The following is a 17,100-nucleotide window of genomic DNA, read 5'->3' as shown; positions in this document are numbered from 1 at the left end:
TCAGTCTGTTACACCTACCAGCAATGAAAATGCTTTGTCCAGCACAAATCTTGAACTTCACTATGAAAAATGTGGCCACCATCTACATGAAGAAGGCTTCGGTCTTCTTTCAGACACACTATCTCAGTTGTAGAGTAACCCTGGGCATGCCACTCACCTGGCAAAATTAAACAACTGCACATGGACCTAAGCCCTAAACCATCAGGTTAGCTTCAACGAGAGCAAGCAGCAGATTCTATCTTGGCGATTAGGCTTTGAGCTATTGGAGGGCATGACCCATTTCTTAAATTATTTCTGCAGAACAATCAAGCAGAGGATAAGCCAAGCTGCTTACCATGTTTTGGGTTGTGTTCTTGCTCAGCATACAATTGAACAGACTATACATAGAGAGGGAGAGACTATTTATATGTATATAAATGGACTATATATATATATATAACCATATGTATATGCTTCAGTAATCATAAACTATGTTAATTTTCTCTACTATTGATCTATTTAGTCCTTGCTGTTTCCCAGACCTTTCTAATGCCCTTTCTTCTTCATATCCCTTCTGATTTTAAGGAGCATTTTCCATTTTCTCTTTTATTGAAATTCATCTAGCATGCGCCTGTAGAACACTTAATGATTCTTATTGTGTGCCAGACACTGGGCTTGGGTCGGGATTCAAAGGTAATTAAGATGTGACTCTTGCTGTGGAATAACTTAGTCCCAAGATAGGCAGACAAACAATTAAGCAGAAATATATACACCATCTCAAATACCCGTGTGGATTAGAGGACGCTATAGCTATTTTCTTTCTATTTATTCTAATCCAAGTCGACAGTGCTCAGCATACAAACAGCATACTCACAAACAACCCAAACCCACAAACACCATCATGCCCTCTCAATTTGGGGCCTGTGGCTCCCTGGCTGTTACTCACAAACACCCCAGTGGGTCCTGAAGTTCAGGCAGGATGCTGCGAAAGAACAAATGAAGAGGTCTGACCCACAGACAGACACACCAGCAAGTTCTGACCCCAAATATTGTCCCTGAAAGGAAAATCATGTGTTTTGTAGTTCCAGGCTCCACTGCCTGAAATTTCCACGATTAAAGATTCATCCTAAGGGTTAAAGGGCTAAGAGTCTTGAGCTTTAGCTCACCCATATTACTTCTCTCCTGCCATGTGGCAGAGACCATTGACTAGAGGAAACAGGAAAGTGGTTTGGAAGTGGGGAGGGGAGAGGGGGAAAAAGAACAATTATTAATTCACTAGATATTAGGACAGGACTGGGGAGGTGCCCCAGTGAGACCAGAAAACATCAGCAGGAAGGAGAAAGAAAGCTGATAACTAGTACAAACTTCATATTTCAAATATTGCCATGACTGGCTTATTACCAAAAGTGTGACAATTCTTTCTCCTTCAGTTTCCATGCTGTATAACACAGTGGCATGTCATCAAAACCCAGAACTTGATCTCACATTAATCAGATTGATTATTTTTCACTGGAAAATGTTCTGGGTTGCAAACAACAAACTCCTAAAACATAAAGTATTCCTAGATTGGAGACTACCTATGAGTTACTTTTCCGTATTGAGAAAAATGAATTACTATTTAATAACTGAGAAATTTACTTTATGTAGGAAGTCATAAATTTCTACAAATGGACCTGTGGGTTAAAAATCAACTAAATTTCACAATTACAAATCACTTCTCAAGTCTCCTGAGTTCAACAAGGTTTTGGATACCGCCAGTTTTTCAAGTGGATCCCTATCTAGACAAATATAGATATTAACGAGCAGTCATTTTGACCGTGGAAAAACCTATATTGTGCTACTGGTACAATAAATAAATTGTTCACCAGACCGAAAGTTCTTTGAGGGCAAGGAGCTCACCAAAATCATGTTTGGAACCCAGAAAGTGTCCCGATACATTAGTAATCATGTATAATGTAGCAGAATACATTAATTCTGTAAATGCTCAGTAAATGTCACTGAATGATATAAAAAAGGAAGGACAGCCTTTTATATTATATTCATCATAAACGGTCGACTGAATATAAGAAATTCAACATCCACTTATACTACAAATGATCAGCACTTCTTCCATGTTTACTCAGAACCTCTCTTTCATAGCACAAAGCAGGTAAGTTATTTTCTTTGGTTTGGTTTGTTTTTTCAGGAAAGTCCTCTCGCGGCATTCTCTGTGCCTCAATTTTCTGTGCTCCTAACATCACCTAACCTTCTGTAGGCCATTAACCATCCTGATCTTGTGTCAATGGAATATTTTCCTGGGTCTGGGTGTGTGTGTGTGTGTGTGTGCGTGTGTGTGAATATTTTGGATCCAGATGGCTCCCTAAAGTTGTATCCTTTTTAGTTTAAAGATATTTTTATAACATGCCAGCTCATAGAACTGGGCAAACAAGTTTCTAGAACAAAACCCCTGAGCTCAGTTTTGTGTGAAATCAAAGGAGTTGATAATGAGCCAGAATCTTCCAGGTAAACTGCCTTATATCTAAATGGAGATTATTAGATTGCTGTTTGACCTGGCTTTATCGCCCTTTCTTTAATCACAGCGTATTTGATATTTCTCTTCCTTGAACGAACTCATTTTCATAGTAGCTTTGGTCACAAGATTAAAGAATCGCTAACTAATTGTTCCAAATAAGCAGAGCAATTCTCTCTGGCTCTGCCTCGGGCTCCCCGCAGTGAAGTCCTCCGCCTGATCTTCAGACCAAGGGAACTTCAAGCCTGACCCCTGCAGGTGGATACATGAAATGCACACCTCCAATCACATCCTGGTCTTTCAAAGTCCCATCAAGTTCTGAAAATAAAAACGTTCATACTTAGTACAATAGGGATATTGATGATATTTATAAGATATATTGTACTTCCTTTTCATTGTATAAATTGCTTTTGGAAAGTAGCAACCACTTGTTTAAAAAGAAGTTAAATTACGTCTGCAAAACACTCTGGTGTGGTTAGCCATTACTTCTTTTTGCCTGTTGAGAAAAATCCAAATGATTTGATTGAACTGGGATCCTCAAATCATGCGGGTTAAAAATGTCCTGATTTGCCCCCACCTTTTTCTAATCAAACAAATTACTCTTTGTCCAGTAACCAAATCCCCCCCTTTCACCAATGCACAACCCAGGTTGCCATAGCTACTTTGGATGTCTATTTACCACACAAACGATCAAAGCCAGGAGACATCCACATACGCACTTAGCCTTAAAATTTGCTGGAATGTCTGCGGATAACATGCAACTACCAATTAACGGATTTGCTTGTAGCCTATGCGGTCCGCAGCCAAGTGAACTACAAACATGACTCAAAAAAAAAAAATTATTTCAAAGTGACCAACAAGGATCTTTTAACTGACAGGAAGTCTTATGATTATAACATTTGCTGAGAAAGAGATAGGAGGGAAGAAATTAAAATTTTAACATATGTTGAAGACATTGCGTTCTCTAAACCATGTGCAAAAACTTAAAACATCTGTTGAAAGGGAACATTTCTCAGATGCATATTTAAAATTCCGGTTAGTTACTGTATCTTTCTATTAGATGTCATAAAAACTGCCTGATCTCAATGTTGAGACAAATGAGAACAGAACTGCTTTTTGAACTGTGAGAGTCTTGACTTTCAGATGAAGGAAACCATACAACATATTTGGGACACAATATACTTGCCAGTTATAGAATGATAAGAAAAAGAAGGCTGTAAGAGAGATTCTATTTTAATCCCTAGAATGCCATTTGAGATCCTAAACCTGCACAGGTCGTCTTTCTGGGTGTGTGAGTATTCGTCCCCAAACTTGCCCCTAACTTGCTGTGTCTCTTTATACCTAACCTTTCTCTGCCTTCGTCTCACCATTTGTTCAATGAGGATCAAATTGCCACCTCGTTCTTTCCTGGGGATGTGGCAGAGAATAAATAGACTGGTTTGTAAAGGGCTTTCTAATCCTCAGAGGAAAGATTAATACGAAGACTTTCATTATTAAGCCAGATGTCCTTGGGCATTTTAATTCCAATCCAAAGAATGCAGAACGGGCTAATCAAACAGATTCACAGCTTCCTTGAAAGAGCAGCATCCTGGCCTTGCAAGAATTTAGCAGCTACATTACTCATTTTGTTTTAGTAGATCAGAAACACAGCATGCACCTTCTTCTCTTAGAGTTTTTCTCTAAAGTTATCAGGATGTCAAAAACACAAAATATGTCTAGTAGATAATTTTGTCTAGAGAATCTGATTTTTTCCCCCAAGCTCAAGAATGAACTATTTGTTCTTCTCATGTGTAGGGACAATGGGTGGCTTGCCATGTGGGGAGGATATTTGCAGTTGCGGGAATGCCACAGGCAAACCTGTTGTTTTTGGCCAGCCTTCTAGAACAGGTGGCCATGCTTTTCCTTTTGCCTGGGAACAGACCAAATTCCTTCTTAAGGAAGGTTCAGAAAAGTTTACCGTTTATGATCAGAGTGCAGAGACAGGTTGGCATATATTTTAAAATTACTTCCTGATCAAGGTGAGTCAGATTTATACTTTTCTTTGGCCTAAGGAACCAGCCATGGCCTTAGGAACCCTCAAAGAATACTATGTTTCTACACCGTTCCTTTTCTGCCAACATGGCAGAAGCCCAAACCCCTGTGAATCTTATAGCTAGTCAAACAGTTTTCTAATTCTGCTGACAATTTCTGGCTACCCCAAATTTCTGGCTATCAGTGGCAGGCAGTGGTCTCTTCTGGGTTGCCACACCAGTGTACGCCATTTGTGCAGCCCTAGGGACAGATCACTCATCAGCAAAGAGATTGAATTTCATCGCTGAGCTGATGACACACAGGTCTGTTTGATAGTTAACCCTGTAAATCCAGCTGGAGCTGCTGGGCTGAGATGACAAATTGGCTGGTGGGTGCAATTCACCCTGCCTGGATGAAATAGTCAGGTTTCCCCACGAGAAATTCAAACAAAGTAGGGATCGACCTATGCCAATAACGCCGCCATCTCATTCCTCCCTACATTCTTGTTCTGGCTGCCATGGAACAACATGTTAGATTCTGGAAACTGTCCTCGTTCTTTGGATGAACAATGATCCTGCCTCTCTCCTTCATCTGCTCCCTTGTTCCATCCCACTCGCTTTCCAAGTTCTGAACAGGCCAAAAAAAAAAAAAAAAAAAATTATTAGACAAACATAGCTGTGAGATAAAAAGTTGTCCATTCATTAAATAACTAAGGAGTCACTACGTGTGTACTTGTGCCCCTAAAACTTCAACACTGAGCTGTTTTTCAAGTTCACATAAATGTCACATACAAGCTGGGGGAAGCAAGCCTTGGGCATAAGGCACGGAGACTGCCATGGTTCCTGAGGAACCGTGTGGGAACAGGGATTCTGGAAGCTGAGCTCAGACACCACCGAGGAGAGGGCAGGTGGCTCTGCACAAGATCAAATAACTTCTTTGTTCCAGCTAAGGACCTTTGTCAAAAATGTTTTGCGTTCCTCTTTTTCCTTTTCAATCCTTTCCAATTAGCCTTCTCCTTCTTTTTCCTTATCCCACTTTGGCAGGCATTAAAAGTATGAGGTTGGACTGTGAGTTTGCAGAACTTAAAACGAGTGTCCGCCCCACAGTCCCTAACAAGGCAAGGGCAATTCATGGCACTCAGACAGGACTTGCTCCTCCGCAAGAGCTTTCCTGCACTCACTGAAACTTGCCAAGCACGCTTGCTGAGGGAACAAGTGAGGGGGCAGGAAGGCGGAGGGTTAGCACTGACCGTTCCACAGTTTGATGGGGGATCTGCTTCGTCTCCCAAGGCTGCGGGATAGTGTTCTAAACCCCTCGCCTACGTTCCTAAATGGAAAGCTCACTTCCCTCAAAGTGTGTAGGGTGGCTAGCGCCCAACCCACTTAAAAGAAAAAGTGAAGAGCTTTTCCGGTGGCGATACAGATGCTAACTTTCCCTCCCGGATTTATTCAGAGCTGGTAAAAGCAATAGCACTCCTCTTGGAATCCCTGCCCTTCCAACCGATTGGCAGGTTTTTCCAGCCTTGTTTTTCCTTATATGAGTATTGATCTTGATATTTAAAGATATTGACGTAAGGTTGTTCCATAACTTTGAGTCGTAAAGCACGCCCTCTCCTTGGCTTCCTACGTCCACTTTTTCTTGCCTTTTCTTGCTTAACAGCAAAGCTATAAACCTCTTCCTGGGCTGATAAGGAATTTTATCATCATGCCCCAGAGCCACGGAAGAAGCTGTTGGTTTAGAATTCTTTTCAAAGACTCATTTAAGTAATCCCCCAGCCCTTTCTCCGCTCACTACTTTCAGGGCTGTCTTCTCACGTCCAGAAGCAATACAGTTTCCAAACTGCTAGAACAGAAAAATTTGCATTTTTCTGGAAGGGCTGTTTGTGCTCATTGCAAGCTGGTTCCGCCTTCTCCGCCAGAAACGCAGAAGTGCTCAGAATGCGAAACCAAAATGAGATAAGCGGCCCCGTGAAATTCTTTTTCAGAACATTCAGCTGTCTTTATTCCAGCCCAAAGCATAGGGCAGAGGCACTAAAAGCTCAAGATACACCCTGCACAATACATTCCAGCGGCTGCAAACTCGAATTGATTTACATAGAGTCTACAAACTGCTTGTAAGCCCTTTACAATGATTGCCTGACATCAACCACCATTAGAGGCGAAAGCGGGGGCGGGTGGCGAGGACCGGACCGGGGTGGCTCAGGTCCTGTGCTTCTTTGGCCGTCTCAGGAAAATGCAGCCCCGTCTTTCCACCAAACGCATCGACTACGGCCGGACGCCTGCTAACTGAGCAAGCTCTCGGGAGTAACAGGTCGCAGGGGTCCCGGGCGGCGCCCGCCCCCTCCGCCGCCAGCGCAGCCGCCTGAGCTTACCTGCCTCATGTTTAGAATCCCATGACCCATCCGGCAGGGAGCGAGCTGCATCGGAGCCCACGCCGCAGTCTTCAGAGCGGAAAACGCCGAACCCGACAGGAGCCCGCAAGACAAAAGCAAGCCGGCGAAATCTCCGGGCAGCAAAGAGCACGTTTTCGTCCTCTTTTCCTTTGATCTGTTGCTACACACACTCTGCCCGAGACAATGTCAACTTTCTCAACCTTTTCTCCCCCAGCCTATGAAAAGTCGGTCGCAGGGAAGCGAGGACCGCCTGGCTCTTATTTCAAATCAGTTCTCAGAGACGTCGTAGGTGGCTGGCTTGGGCCGTGGAGGAGCTTCGCCAATCAGAAGCAAGGGGGTGGGTCCTGGGTGCCAGAAAGGCTGCGTCCTGGGCGCCAGAAAGGCTGCCTCCGCGAGGATTAGGGGAGCTTTCAGGATTCAAATGGCTGGAAGCAGCTGGAAACAGTGTCCAAAGCTCCGAAAGTAAAGGATGAGTTCCATTCCTATCTAACAGCTCTGGTTCGGCTAAACGCTTAACTAGCTAAGGGTCTTAAATCCTTGCATTTTTAAGAGCTCCCTAACAGCGTTAAAACATTTGGAAGGTGCAAAATTATTTCAGCCAGAAAAGTTCAACACTCAGGACCCAAGGGTATTTTTAAAAGGATATCTTGCACTGAAGCCTTACTTTTGCAAAAGACTGGGAAGGAAACCAAATTGTCATGCGTAACACCTTAACTAAAACGAACAATCCGGAAAGGATTGTTACCTGCCTCCTCTCCATATAGATTAACTGTATATTCAATGTAAGAAAAATAAACCTTAATGGGAACGTGCACACAATTTGTTTGAAATGCAGCAAACGAACAACAATCTTTACCTATTGAGGGCCCGAGGCATAATTTCAAATAACAATATTGTCATTACAACAAGAAACACTGACATTTTGTTCAGAAAAAAAAACAAAAACAAACAAACAAAACATTTTTCTATGGTTTGGCTTCCCTACAGGGTTGCTCTGTTGAACTTATTAACAGGGACAAGCTGGACATCACCTTGGCAGGATTGCAGGAGACCCGGAGAAGTAGTTGGCTTCTTAGAAACAAACTCAGACTCGAAGTTTCCAAAGTTTGCTTTCTCAACTCCATATAAGCAGTAACTTTTTTCAACTCTTAGCCAACATGATTTTAATGTAAATCTACCTTTTGGATTTCAAGGAAGTGCAAGTTGAGCAAAGAGTACTTTGTGTAGAACCAGTAGCATATTTTCCCCCCAAGAAATGACCGCAATTTTGTGACAATAATTCAATAAAGATTTTAAATGTTTTGGTACCAGAGGGGGAAAAAAAAAAAACTTAGAAAATAATGAATTGGTGGCTTCAGGAGTGTCATCTACATGGGTTCAATACATGTGAGCTCTGCCCAGTTCTATGAAAATGTGCTGGCCGGATACCTGGGCCTGGAAGCCCATAACCCTAGCCCCCTGGCCTGAGTAGCCTAAGGAGCCACATAGTGACACCAACTGACTTCAGTCCACTTCTTGTACTTTTACTTGAGAGGCCTTCATATGATACAGTTCAGGATTTCTCAATCTCAGCACTATTGACATTTTGGGCAGGATAATTCTTTGTCATGAGGGCTGTCCTGTGCACTGTAAGATGTGTAGCAGCATCCCTGGATTCTGCACACTAGATGCCAGTAGCACCCCCACAGTTGTGATGACCAATAATGTCTCCAGACATTACCAAATGTCTCCTGGGTGATGAAATCGCGCTTTGAAAGGTTGGTTGTTAAACTTGAGGGTGCAAGGAGACCTCTGGGCAGATTGTTAAAAATGCAAATCCCCAGGCCCCTGCAGCAAAAGAATCTGATTCAGTAGGTTTGCTGAGGAGCCTGAGAATCAGCATTTTATCCCACTGACAAAGGACTCTGATTCACTTTGAGATATATTGCCTGTATCCCTGCCCTAGGTATGCCCCAGCCACAGGACACAGGAAGCTACGCAGGGCTGCTGTCATTAAATACCACTGGAGTTCAGTCCCATGGCACATCTGTTGATCACCTTCAGTAGAAGCTACAACTGCATCTACCTTCTGCTTTCATCACCTCAAAGGTAAATATGAGCTGGGATTTCCTCTCTCAAGGACTGTGCCCTTTTAATGTTCCTTCCATTTTTATTCTCCCTTGACTCACTAACCAACTATCCTATAATCTCAAATGTCACCACTCATTCGTGGTTTCCCCAAATGCCCCAAGAAAAACTAATCCTCTCCATCTTCTATGCTCTTAAAGCAAAATGCCCTTATAAAAGAGATTGCAGGGAGCCTGTTTGCCCCTTCTGCCATGTGAGGACACAGCAGCAAGGCACCACTGACGAATCAGAGAACCCTCATCAGACACCAAATCTGCTGGCAGCTTGATCCTGGACTTGTCCGCCTCCAGAACTATGAACAATAAATGTCTGTCATTTATAAGTGACGCAGTCTAAGGCACAGTATTTTGTTAGAGCAGCCTGAACTAACACAGTGCCATAAAATATGCTGCCTTCATGATTCAGAAAAACCTCTAAAAAGTGAATGGTTGGGATACACAAAGTCTGCTTTTTCGTTTACAAATAAACAAATAGAAATGTTTAAAATTCTGAGTGAAATAAATGGTCCTTTGGAGGCTGTTCATTGAGTGAGGATTTGACCCACCTATTACAAACAGTGAGGCCAGGTGCGGTGGCTCATGCCTGTAATCCTAGACCTTTTGGAGGCTGAGGAGAGCGGATGATCATTTGAGCTCAGGAGTTCGAGACCAGCCTGAGCAACATGGTGCAATCCTGTCTCTACAAAAAAAATTAGCTGGGCGTGGTGGTATGTGCCTGTAGTTTCAGGTACTTGGAGGGCTAAGGTAGGAGGATCACTCGAACCCAGGAGGTTGACACTACGGTGAGCCTAGGTTGTGCCACTGCACTCCAGCCTGGGTGACAAGGTAAGACTCTGAAAAAAAAGAAAGAAAGAAGAAGAAAAAAAGAGAAATAAGTAAAATGAGTAAAGGAACTTGCTCTACAAAACTAACAGATGTTCTGTTCCCAAATCTGCAATTAACAATGTTTGCAAATGTTAGCTGAAGGGATGTTGTAAGTTTTGACAGCTCTTCTTCAAAAGGAAGCAGCCTAGTTGATAATCGTGTTAGTTATCTGCAGGTCTGGTTATCAACAGACCTCCTAGCAAACCTAACATAGGTTCTGGGTGGATAGTCCTGTACAGGCGGCACTACTCGGGCACGCACAGGCATTGGTATAGCGCCCTTGGAGAATACCTAACAGTACTTGTGCCACCTCTCTCAGTGTTCTCTTAGATCAAAGAACATGGAGTGTGAATGTTTGTGTAAGTAAAAAATGGCTGAATATCAGCAATTTCACATAGATGATTTTAATGTGTGTCAGGACATATCAAAAGTCAATGAAAATCAAGCTAACGTTGTCTATGCAGCCACCTGGAGAGTGCCCAGTACAAGTGCATAGACTTTGGGAGCTATGAAAAGAGCAAATTTATTCTCCCTCAGAGGTTTCAGAAATCCAGCTGTTTTATTATGGGGACAGAGGGAAATTTATGAAATACTGTGTTCAAGGTGATTAGTAAAGTTAATTTAAGTTGACAACAACAAGAGTCCCCACTTAGAAAAAAAAAATCTCTCCTGTAATTCTTACAGAAACTCACAAAAAGAAGAAGTTTCTACTCCCTGTGTACAGGTAATCCTTCAATTAGTTTCTTTCGGTTGGTTAAGGGAAACAATGTGGCATACCACAAGGATTCGTCAAATAAGACTTGGAGTCAGTTTTCTGTGCTGACTTGGTCGCTAACTGGCTAATAGACCTCAGGTAAACCAATCAATATCTCTAAGCCCAAGATTTCTCAGGGGACAATCAGACAGATTGAATAAAATCATATATTGGAAAGTGTGCCCAGTGCAATCGCCATAGCTTGTCGTGTGAATGTGTTGGATGACCAACGCTGGAAAGAAGGGAAGAAATCTATGAAGCCAGAAATGGACCCTAAGCTTGTTGTTTCCTCACTAGAAAATTAAGGAATCAAAGCAAATCATGCCATTTTAAACCTTCCAATTTAATAATTCTATGCTTTTAAAGGTGAAATATTTTAACAGCATCTAGTTTGTGTTAATTGATTAAATATAGCAGATTATTCATTATCTACCCTTGAGTAATCTTGTAAATGGTTTATGCATGAATTTTCAAGGTTTTAATTTTATTTCATTTAACTTTATTACTTTCAAAAAAATGTTTTTGAAACAGGGTCTCACTCTGCTGCCTAGGCTGGAGTGCAGTGGTATAATGGTTATATGACCAGCTCACTTCAGCCTCAACCACCTGGACTCAAGTGATTCTCCCACTTCACCCTCCTGAGTAGATGGCACCACAGGTGCGTGTCAGCATGCCTGGCTAATTTTTTTTTACTATTTGTAGAGATGGAGTCTTGCTATGTTGCCCAGTCTGGTCTTGAACTCCTGGGCTCAAGTGATCCTCCTGCTCCAGCCTCCCAAAATCGTTATGCATGAATTTGGCAAGGGCTTCTTATATCCTCCTCCTGTGGTCAAAATCTCCACTCCCAATTGAACTTTCTATTTCATTTCAATACAATAATATCATACTTCCCAAGAGTAATTCTTCAATTTCTGTCATCTATTTTTACTATAATTTTGAATTTAAATTTGAAGGCGAAAATTATTTTAATTAATTATTTTTTAACTGATTGCCTGTATCAGTCAGGGCTCTCCAGAGAAATATAAAATAGGCTTATGTAACTGTGGGGTCTGGCAAGTCTGACATCCATAGGGCAGGCTGGCAGGTGCTGGCTCTGTAGACTTAAGGCAGAATTTCTCCTTCCTCAGGGAAACCTCAATTTTGCTACAAAGGCTTTAACTAATGGGGTGTGGCCCACCTACATTATCAAGAATAATCTCCTTTATTGAAGTCAATTGATCATAAATGAATTTTCAATGTATATATATCTTCAGTATACTTTCATGGCAACACCTAGATTAACATTTGGTTGAATAACTGGGTACCACAGCCTAACCAAGTTAACACATAAACCATCTAAGGCCCATGCTCAAACATTTGTGTGCCCATTGCAACAAGAGTATATGGTCAATCAATAAATGTTTACTAAATTGTTGTGACTAATAATAATTTTAAAACCTCCATTAGTAGAAGGCTGTTTTCTTTATCAATAATGAAATTTTGCTAATAGATTTATCATGTACTTGTCAACTGCAACGCTGGAAGGTAAGAGCTCTATTTTACTTAATTTTGAGATTAAATGATTTCTAGCTGACAGTTCTTTACCAAGTCAGACTATCAATCAAGTGTCAGAATATAATGCAATTATTTTCATACCAAGGCTCAAAATTTTTGCATCCCATGTACTTTTTCTTTGGAAACCACTCAAAGATGTGTTTTAGCAAAATGAGGGTGTTAAACTAAGAAAGTCAAGTCAATGAGACTCAGAAAATAGAGGAACCAACATAAAAAGAAGCAGGGAAAGTCCAGGATGATAACTACATAATTATCATGCAGCTGTGTGCAGCATCTTAGAAAGGCCTCATCTGAATTGTAGGAGGAGGATGGAGGACTCCTGGAGGTAGGACTCTGGGGAAAAAATGATACTATAGATTACATTTGATGGCAAACAGGTACACATAAATATAAGCAACAAGTGAGGCCATTATTAACTCCAGGAAAACAAAAGAATGCACACACACACACAAAACGAAGGACTATTATAGAACAGTCCTTAAGTTGGCAGTGATTTCTGATATAGATATTATGGCAGAGACTACTGTTGGCCAATCCAGTATCCATCTTCCCTTTGCTTCTTTTCAATAGAACCTCAATTTACTTGGGGCAGAAATGTGGTCAGCTGAAGAACATTTCCCAGCCCCCTTTGTAGGTATAGGTGATCATATGAAACGACTATGAATTTTCTTTCTTTTTTTTTTTTTAGAGAGACTGGGTCTCGCCACCTTCCCCATGCTGGAGTGCAGTGGCTATTCACAGGCACACTCATATTGCACGCAGCCACAAACTCCTGGGCTCAAGCCATCCTCCTGCCTCAGCCTCCCGAGTAGCTGGGAATACAAGCTCATACCACCGTGTCTGGTAGGCCTATGAAATTTTAATAGAAGCTACTGTGTGCTATATAGGGCTTTTGAGAAAGCCATTTATAGGGAACACACACCGTTTGCTCTTTGCCCTTCCTGGATTTCTCCACCAGGAATGGTTGCAACGTCTGAGGGACTGGGGCCTTTCTGTAACCATGACGAGGATAGAACACCTAGTAAAGCTGGATAACAGATAAGATTGAAGGATCTTGGATTTCTGATGACATCTTGGAGCCTCCAAATGAGCCCTAAGTTTCATGTTCTATGGAAAAATAAATTGCTAAATTGTTTGAGTAAATGTTTTGGGACCTGTGTTCCTAGATGAACATAATTCCTGACACCATGATATTGGAAGAATGTGGGACTGGGATGAGGAGGGCTAATTCCTTTTTGATCGTAGATAGAATGTTAAGAATAATGTCCAAAATTCATAAACCAGGAAAGAGCAGTAAAAACATATTATGGGAAATATGGAGCTATATGCCAGAGGAGACACTTGCCAGTTGAAAGTGATTGTCCTAGGGTGGAGTGGGATGGGACAGGGATTACTGTTTTTCATTAAGAGTCTTTCATACATTTGTACGTTAAACATATACTACATTGATAAAATTAAAATTAGTTTAAAATAAACAAAAAGATACTCTGTGGTTATAAAATCAATTTCTTGTTCTTAAAGTCACTTCCTATGAACTAGCAGTATTTTATTATCATCTGGCCCATAGATGACCAAAGAGTCATGGTAGAGCTTCAGAGAAATTACATGCCTAATGGCCCATTCTGAACCCTAAGTATAATATCATCACGTTGTGCACATATGACCTGATTGGCATTTCCTGTTTCCACCATTACAGCTTTAATTTGTTCAAGGTTTATGATTGTTTTGCCACATGTAGCCAGAAATGCATATAGAGGGTTCTGATCCAAATTGTTTCGGACAAACGTTCTTTTAGATCTCCAGGAATGAATATTCTATATCCAAGATATCTTAATAATTCATTAATCAAAAACCACCTTTTGTTCTTATTCCTAATTGGCATCATTCTTGATTTAAATCTCTTTTTTTGTGGGTTTTAGTATGACTAGGAGTAGCTGGTTACTATTCTTCATATTTAGCCATTTTACTTCCTGTCCTTATTCTTTTATCTCACTTTGCTTATATGTGAGAAATATCAGTCCCTCAAACCTTTAATATTTTAATGCACAAAGCTGATTTTTAAATTAGTCTTAGAGATTAAAAATATTAACTTTTATGAATCAGATCTCATTTTTTGTATGTTAGAAACAAGCAAATCAGGCTGGATCATTGATAAGCATGTGGACGTAAGGAAGTGAATAAAAATTTTAATCAAAAGAAGCTTTGAACAGGATTAAAAAGGCAATGCTTTATCTTTTAGATTAGTACATAAACGCACAGAATGATTGCCAGGATGGTTGTGTTATTTCTGATTGGTGAAAATCCTCTCCCACTTCACAAATACCTGGATCTAAGATGGTAGTAAAGATAAAAACTACTTAGGAATCATGGTTTATGTGTCTCTTTCCTTTGTTACACACAGATCATGGTGGGTTTGTTTTTTTTTTAAACATTTTTTAATGGCCAAGGAAATAATATTTACCCTTATTTCCTTATAACTAGGTAGCTTGTTTTAAGGTTTTTTTTTTCTGTTGAGAACCACTTAGGAAAATCAGCACATACTGAGGTAGGCTTTCCTATATTATTCCCCTGATGCAAAATAAACATATTTAGTCATGGCAAGAAAAAAATGCAAACATGGATATCAGTGCCTCAGCTTTTCCCATATTTATTAAAGAGATCTAAATGTCTGAGAAAATGCATTCAAATGAGGCTTCATTTTATTTCTCCTTTGAATTATTAATTTACGAAAGGAAAGGCTTATATTGCCTGTCTACATTATCTCATAAATAGCAATCCTATGCAATATTATTTTAATATGAGTGATATAGTATCATACAATGAACAAAATAACTACTCTTATTCATAGCATTATTTAAGTTGTACCACAATGCCCTAGTGATATTTGTCCTAAACTCTATCTGTGTGGGGAAAAAAAGATAATTTTGTTATGGTCATCTTTAGAAAGCAACCAATTCTCAGATAGGTGGACTTTTCTTCAACTGGACAAATTCATTTAGCCCAATTAAGGGAATTCAAAACCAGCTGTTATGCCACACACTGAGAGGTCTAATGAGATAAAAATATGACTACCTACATTAGAGAGATGTGCAATTTAATATAATATAATATAACCCACCAGGTGGTATTTGTGCTGAATTAAAAGGCAGGCAATTGAAAAAAAAATCCCATATCTATCATGGACCAGTTATACATCAGGCCCTCTTTGGAGATGCAGCAAGTGTACAGTTGGCATATGGGACACTGGGATCTATCTCTCAAACTCCAGAACCCGTACTCTTTCCAGCATGTTCAGCATGTGGTGCTGCCACCCTAGTTCAGATGCAGGTCCCCTTTGGAATGAGGCATCAAAATGCAGTATGCCCATGACTCTCACAAACACTCCTTCAGCTCCTGTGCCTCATATGGAGGTGATGGGATTTACCACTTAGATGGTTCTAAAACCCCCAACCTCAATCTACCTCCAAAAGTCTCTCATGTGGCATCTTCAAGATGAGTCAGGAATTTGCCATTACATTTGGAAGCAAACTGAAGCAATTTAATGATTTTTTTTTTTGAGATAGCCTCACTCTGTTGTCCAGGCTGGAGTTCAGTAGCATGATCTTGGCTTACTACAACCTCTGCTTCCTGGGTTCAAGCTATTCTCCAGCCTCAGCCACTTGAGTAGCTTGGATTACAGGTGAGTGCCACCATGTCTGGCTAATTTTTTTTTTTTTTTTTTTGTATTTTTAGTAGAGACAGGGACTCGCCATGTTGACCAGGCTGGTCTCGAACTCCTGGCCTCAAGTGATCCACCAGCTTTGGCCTCCCAAAGTGCTGAGATTATAGACATTAACCACTGAGTCTAGCCAGCACTGTAATGATTTTTATTTACCTTAAATGGTTCTCTAAATTTGGGCTGTGTTCATCCAATCAATCGTAGGTAGGAAAAAAACAATGCATTTGTCTGTTAAGGGAGTAGCCCTCATGGAAAAAGATGTTGGTATTGTGCTATGCAGAGGAGGATTTGGATTTTAGGGCTATTTCTGTAGGACTGTAAATGAGGTTTTCCTTCTCCATTCATAATTGCTCAATGATGCTCCTAGTGGAATACATTTGTGTGATTCATTTCCACAGTTAGAAATGAAACCTTGGAGCACTTTAGTTTATTCAGAGCTAATTGGTGCATCAATGTTCTAGCCATTGATTTCATTAGCAACACATAAATAGATATCTGTACATCTTTATGAATTGATTTTCATCACTCCCAGGGAATCCAAAGATCTCAAGTGTAGAGACAAGTGCTTCCTATAAGAAAAAGAATCTGAGAGACTCTCATGCCTTAACCATATGCCAACAAAGATGGTACACCTTCCTTATGCCAGAACGATCATAGGAATTCAGTTAGTATTTATGGACTACAGCTATAACACCCTGAACATGCCTGATCTCATCAGCAAGTATTTATTTATTAAGTATTTATTGGGTGTCTACTATGTGCCAGACATTGTTCTAGGCGCTGACGATATAGACAGGTACAAATAGGTTCAGTGCTGCTGTCATGAGCATATTTTCTAGTGAAAGGAGATAGACAAACACATCAACAAATAAGTAGAAAGTAGGTCTGATGGTGATAGGGGCTATTGTAAGTGGGGTAAGGAGTGTCAGTGGGGTGAGGAGTTTATATTTTTTATAGGGTGATATTTTAGCAGAGTCCTAAGGAAGTGAGGAAGCAAGACTTTCAACTGCAGTGATGAATGGGGACAGAGTTATCCAGGCAGAGGAAACAGTGATTGCAGAACCTGTGAAGCCAGGGCGAACTCAACCAACACAGGAAGGCTGTGGAGGTTGGAGCAGAGGGAGTAAGGACTACAGCAGCAGGAGCTGAGGTCTCAGGAATGTGTCTGAGTGTGTGTGTGTGATGGGGGAGAGT

The 17,100-nt window shown here is 40.8% G+C and overlaps 1 protein-coding gene across 1 annotated transcript in view; it reads right to left on the bottom strand.

Annotated features, from left to right (window-relative positions):
* LOC135272555 (E3 ubiquitin-protein ligase Midline-1-like) overlaps positions 1–7,161 on the bottom strand; it is a 52,001-nt gene extending 44,840 nt beyond the window's left edge. Inside the window, exon 1 of the mRNA XM_064370963.1 lies at positions 6,870–7,161. The gene's annotated coding sequence lies outside the window, so the exon portion shown is untranslated. The remainder of the gene's footprint in view (positions 1–6,869) is intronic.
* Between the last annotated feature and the right edge of the window lie 9,939 nt (positions 7,162–17,100).

Source organism: Aotus nancymaae, unplaced genomic scaffold (genome assembly GCF_030222135.1).
Source record: "Aotus nancymaae isolate 86718 unplaced genomic scaffold, 86718_ANA_hifiasm-v0.15.2.pri h1tg000111l, whole genome shotgun sequence".
NCBI lineage: Eukaryota > Metazoa > Chordata > Mammalia > Primates > Aotidae > Aotus > Aotus nancymaae.
The sequence above is the reverse complement of the archived record's forward strand: the minus strand, read 5'-3'. Positions and strand labels throughout refer to the sequence as shown.